General features: G+C 37.4%; 1 pseudogene; it reads left to right on the top strand.

Moving 5' to 3' along the window:
- Positions 1–4,825: 4,825 nt before the first annotated feature.
- On the top strand, positions 4,826–5,287 carry LOC107615041 (zinc finger A20 and AN1 domain-containing stress-associated protein 9 pseudogene; annotated as a pseudogene).
- The last annotated feature ends 603 nt before the right edge of the window (positions 5,288–5,890 follow it).

Here is a 5,890-nt window from a genome sequence, read left to right as displayed (position 1 = left end):
CTCATCCTTCAACGTACCGACATCTGCCAAAAGAACGGCTGCACGGGACTCAGCATTCGAAGCCTTCCTCCGTTCTTCCCCAAGTTGAGACAAAAGTGAAGTCTCAACCTCGGAAAGACGAAGGATCTCGGCGCCAGACTCCTTGAATGACTTCACGGCTCGCTCCCTCGCTGACTCGGCATCAGCAAGTAACCCCTTCAACCTCGCCACCTCGGCCTAAGATTGACGATACTTCTTATCCAAAAGACCCACCTGAGCCATCACAGGCTCGGCCTTCTGGACAATCACAGCAGAACGAAGAGGAGATCGATAAAGGGACTTAGCCTGAAAAGTCACATTGCACTCACAAAAGAAATCTTCGGTACCCGGTATGAGGTACTCATCAATAAAGGCAGGAGCATCAAAGCGACGATCCATCACCGACGGAATCGCGCCCTCTCCCTCCCCCACATTCTCGCTTTCAACATCCTCCGAACGCTTCCACTTCCGGGAAGCACCCTCTGGCGACACCACAACCACCTCATCCTCAGCCTCCACACCCCGACCCGACCCCTCGGTACCACCTTCAGTCAACACGAGATCCTCAGAAACAGTTCTCGTACCATCAGTGGGTCGTGAGTTCGGAGTAGAAGGGGTGCCACCAGAAGAAGTCCCCTGAGACAGTTGAGCCTTCAACTGAGCAAGAGTCGTCAAACCTCCAGCCATCTCAACTGCAAAATAACAATAAACATAAGTACCAAACTCGGAACCTCAAAAAAAAAAAAAGAGGAGAAAAATGGCTCACACACCGACATAAGACCGACAAGCAACCGGGTCACCCATCACATCCCGAGGATTAAGAGGACGCTCCCTAAACAACTGCCACAGAACAAGAGCGACATCCCGCTCCTCCGAAGTCAAGAACTCTTGCGTGACCCGAGTAAGAACCGACGGCCCCGCCCTAAAGTTCCAATAGGTGGGGAACCGCCGCTCACCCTCCAACGTCAACCAGAAAGGATGATGCCCCCTTGCGGGACGGACCTTAAAATATCCACTCTTAAAACTGTGAAAAGAATCTTCATACAACCCGAAGATCCGACGATGAGGCTGAGCTTTAAAAGACATATACCCCTTCTTGTGCTTCCCCTCCTTGGTCGGAAGGGTACACAAGTAGAGGAAAAGGAAAACGTTTACCGAGACAGGAAGCTCCAGAAACTCACAAACGAGCTCGAAAGACCGTATCGCCGCCCAACTATTCGGATATAGTTGGGACGGCGCCATGGAACACCGGCTCAATAACTGTTGAACAAACGGGGAAAAGGGGAGCCGAACACTGAGCCGAGTAAACATCGCCTCGTACACCCACATCCAATCCGGTACAGTCGGGGAGTCAAGGTTGGTATAGCAAACCCTCTCATCAACCCCAGGGAGAGAAAGCTCGTAGTGGCGTTCGGCGTCGCCACCCCCACAAACAGCTCCTTGATCATGGAGCCGCTGGAGATCCGCCTCCGTCATCCGCGACGGCGTCCCCCACACATCACTAGTAACCCAAGAAAAAAGGTCAGGGACACCCCCCGCTGGGGCCACCGGAGCCCTCATACCCTCAGTCCTTCGACGAGCCATACCTAAAGCAGCGACGAGCACCACCGTCAGCCAAACCTCGCGGCAGAAAACGGTGGAGAAAACCAAACAGACACCACTATACACTACCAATTACACGGTGGCGCTCACCCCCTTGCAAAACCCACTACCCCAACAGAACTACCTACCACCATGCAATACCATCATACACCGAAAAGCAATTCTAATCTACACTAAGCAGATACAAAACAAAAATGCAAAGGAAGACAAAGCACAAATCACAGAAGAAACAAAAAGAAACAGAAAAATACCAACCTGATGATGCAGAGAATAAACCCAAAGAAAAAATGCCACGGCAGAAGCTCGACCAAAGCCACAGAATGCGAAAGCAAGGAAAAAGTTGTTTTTCAGGGAACAAAGCAATAGAGAAATGAAGCAAACGAGGGAACTGAAGAGAGAAAACCAAAACGGTTTTGAAAAAAATAAAATAACGCAAATACCCCTGGAAAGCAAAGCAAACATAAGGGCAATAGAGAAAAACGTCCCCTCACATTAAATGCCCCCTTGGAAAAAGAAACTAATAAATCACGCCTCGAAGAACGCAACGAGCGCAACAGACACGGAAGAGTCACGTCAGACCAAAACGGCCAGGCGAATCTTTCACAAGACAAAACCGAGATACCGACCTCCTTTCGAAGAACCAAACGACCACCCGAGAAAAACTAAAGACCTAGCCCACGGTAAAAACCACATCTCCCAGCGACAGACCGACCTTGCTCGCTTTCCCGCTGCGGGGGCAACTGTTACGGATCCGAGCCACGGATCCTGGACCCGGGACTGTACCCAAACCCGGCTTCCCGGGTCCAACCCGCACCTCTCTCCTAGAAGGTCCGAAACCGGCCCTCCAGAGCTCCTAACCAACTTTCGAATTCAAACGTCTACCTTATCTTAGCCAAACAAGATAAGATAAGATACTTGTCATCACCTATAAATAGAGAACCCAAGTCCCTCCAGGTATTCACTCATTCCTCACACCTTACACCTCTCAGATCCATTCTGACTTGAGTGTCGGAGTGTCTTTGCAGGTACCTCCCCCATCACTCCAGTCAAGCGATCCGGTCTTCGGCTCGACCCGCAGGTTCCCGATCCACCCTTCATCCCGTACCAGAGACATCTTGTACAATTTTCAATTTATCCAAAAGACGTTGGAAACAAGGGAGGTTGAGTGAGTTCAAGTTCAATTTTAATTTCAATCTATTCTTTTTAATTTATCATTTTTGTCTAATTTCAATCTTTTTTTTTTCTTATTTATCCATCTGCTTCTTTATGAATTTATTTAAAAGGATCCTCCTTGCAATGTGTCCCTCCTTAATGTTGTTGAAAAAGATTGAGTGAGTTCAATTTCAATCTCACACATTTGTTCAATTTCAATTTATCCCAAAGAACGATGTAAACAAATAAGGTTGAGTTCAATTTTAATTTAATCTTTTTTAATTTATCATTTTTATCAATTTCAATCCTTTTCTTATTGATCCATCTGCTTCTTTATCAATCTATTTAAAAGGATCCTCCTTGTAATGCGCCCTTCCTTAATAATTCGAAGAATGATTTAATACAATCTGTAACGTGTTATTACTCCGAGTAAGATCTTTCAAACCTTCCTCTAAGAAGGAAGCAAGTTGACTTGTAACAAGCAATTGAATACCATAGTGTTCTCCTTAGCTTTAGCTATATGTAGGTTTTAGCATAGTGTTGGAGTAAGTTACTAAAATGCTACTCAAAAGATTTTGGCTATTGATAAAAATAATCTCGAAAGATATAAATAATAAATTAACTCTCAAAAATTTACTAAGTTTGAGAAAAACTATCAACCGTCAATTGATTTTGTTTGTTAATGGAAAATTCTTCCACGTCACTATGATATGATTTCTGTTAACATAGTGTTATTATTTATTTATTTATTTACTTGATTTTTTTTTTTGGTAATTTATTTACTTGATTTTTAATATCCTTCTTCAAACCTTATTTAAAGGGGCAAGTAGTGTTCCTTATTTATTTTTTGCACGCCCTTCTTTAAAAACGCAGGCTTTTGAAAACCGTCATAATTATAATTTTGAAGCGGTGGTTTCCTAGTTTTAGTTTTTAAATTTATATTTTTTATTTTATATATTCTACATGATAAATAATTTAAGATATTTTATTTTTTTATAATTTATTTTTAATTATCGATATTAAAATTTATAATTTTAAAAATTAAAATATAAAAAAGTATTTTAAACTCAATATATATTAAATAAAATAAATTTTAACTATTTTTTGGTTAATTTTTTTTTACCAAACATTTCTATTTATTCATAATGCTTCATACATTCTTCTAACAAAGTGATCGGCAAAAAAAAAAAAAAATCAAAAAGTGATCATAGTTGAATAACTAAACCTGTCAAAAATTGAATAATAAATTATTTTATACTTAAATTTATAATGATACTTAAAAAAATATTTTACCAATTACATAATTTTATAATCAAAGTTTTCCTTTAGTTTTTTTTTATTGAAGATTATTTTTTTATTATTTACACATTAAATATTTATTTTAGTGCGCATGTTTTAAATCTGTGTAAATAATTTTTTACGTAGTTAATCAAATCTAAATACGAATCATCAATTCATGAGTCAAAGATTAAGAATTTGTTTGGATGTCATTATTTTGATAAAAAAATAAAAAATATTTTTTTAATTTTTAATGTATTAAGTAAATTTCTAATAGTAAAAATAAAAACACTAGAAAAATTAAAAAAAAAAACATCTTTTTTAAAAAGTTACAATTTACTTCTTTTTTTAAAATATCTTTTTTCTTTAAAAAAAGATATTTTTTATGTAATAAATAAACAAAAAAAATATTTTTATATTGTTATATCCAAACATAATTGATAAATAAAAAGATATTTTTACATTAGATATCCAAACATTAAATTACTTTTACTTTTTTATAAGATTTTTTACAAAAAGATAACTCGAAAAAAGATATTTTTTTAAAAGTCCACCCAAACAAGCCCTAAGATATTTGATTAGATTAGATTAAATTAATCAAATTCAAATTTTATGTCCAACTTATCTAATTATAAATCTACGATTCCCCCATTCCTCTATAAATTAATCTTAATAGCCTCCTTAGTCACCCAATAGTTTCAAGTTTCAACATTAAAAATAACTCTCTATTATTCTCAAAATTTGCAAAGTGCTATATTTTTTCTTCTCAAAGGACATGGATCCACCGCTTTGTGTCAATGGTTGCGGTTTCTATGGTTCTGCTGCCAACAACAATCTTTGCTCAAAGTGTTACAAAGATCACATCAAAGAAACCTTCATCATCATTGAATCAGAAAGCAATAATAATAATAATGGAACATTATTATTAGATGATACCAAATCTCATGATGAACCACCATTAGCTGATGTGTTTGAAAGATTTACCAAAGACCTTGGTGCAACGGTTGATGATATTTCTAACAACAACAAGAAGAATGAGATAAAGAAAAGGTGCAAGAGGTGCAATAAAAAAGTTGGATTAACAGGGTTTGAGTGTCGATGTGGAGATTTATTTTGTGGAAAGCATAGGTATCCAGAAGTTCATGAATGTAAATTCAATTTTAAGGATATTGGTCGCAATATTTTAGCAAAGCAGAATCCTCTTTGCATTAGTGATAAGTTAGATGAAAGAATTTAGGATGCTCATTGAATAGTTTTTCTTTTTAGTGAAGATTTTTAAAAGAATAAGTATAGGGAGCCAATGACCTAAGCGTACAATGTATACAATAGAAGTTTAGAAAATATTAGAGATATGACCATTAGTGTTACATTGTCCTGTCAGGTTACGCCTTTGGGATGAGTGGTTTCATGTTATGGTTTCGTGATATGTAATAATTATTTTCTTTTGCTATAGTACTAAGTATTAGACATTTTTTATTTAATTTGAACTGATAATAATATTTTATTTTGTTTAATACCTAATAAATTAAACTGGAAATAAGAATTTGGTGCCTAATTATTTCTTTCCATTTTAATACCCTATACGAAATTCACGTGCTGTAATGCTTTTAAACTTGTATAAAATCGCAATAGGATACAGAGCGATTTACGAAGAAAGAGTACTCGGGATAATATGCTACAGGTATAGCGATTTTTGAAGGAAGAGTGCTCAGGGTAATCCGCTAGCCAATTAAACTTGTATATGGTGTTGAAATATTTTGGCCACCCTATTTTAGATTCTATATCCTAGCCAACAGAATAAAGAAATTACACAATGCCTCCTTGTTGAATTAGGAATTGA

The sequence above is a fragment of the Arachis ipaensis genome, chromosome B9 (assembly GCF_059453495.1).
Source record: "Arachis ipaensis isolate K30076 ecotype BB chromosome B9, ASM5945349v1, whole genome shotgun sequence".
NCBI lineage: Eukaryota > Viridiplantae > Streptophyta > Magnoliopsida > Fabales > Fabaceae > Arachis > Arachis ipaensis.
The sequence above is the reverse complement of the archived record's forward strand: the minus strand, read 5'-3'. Positions and strand labels throughout refer to the sequence as shown.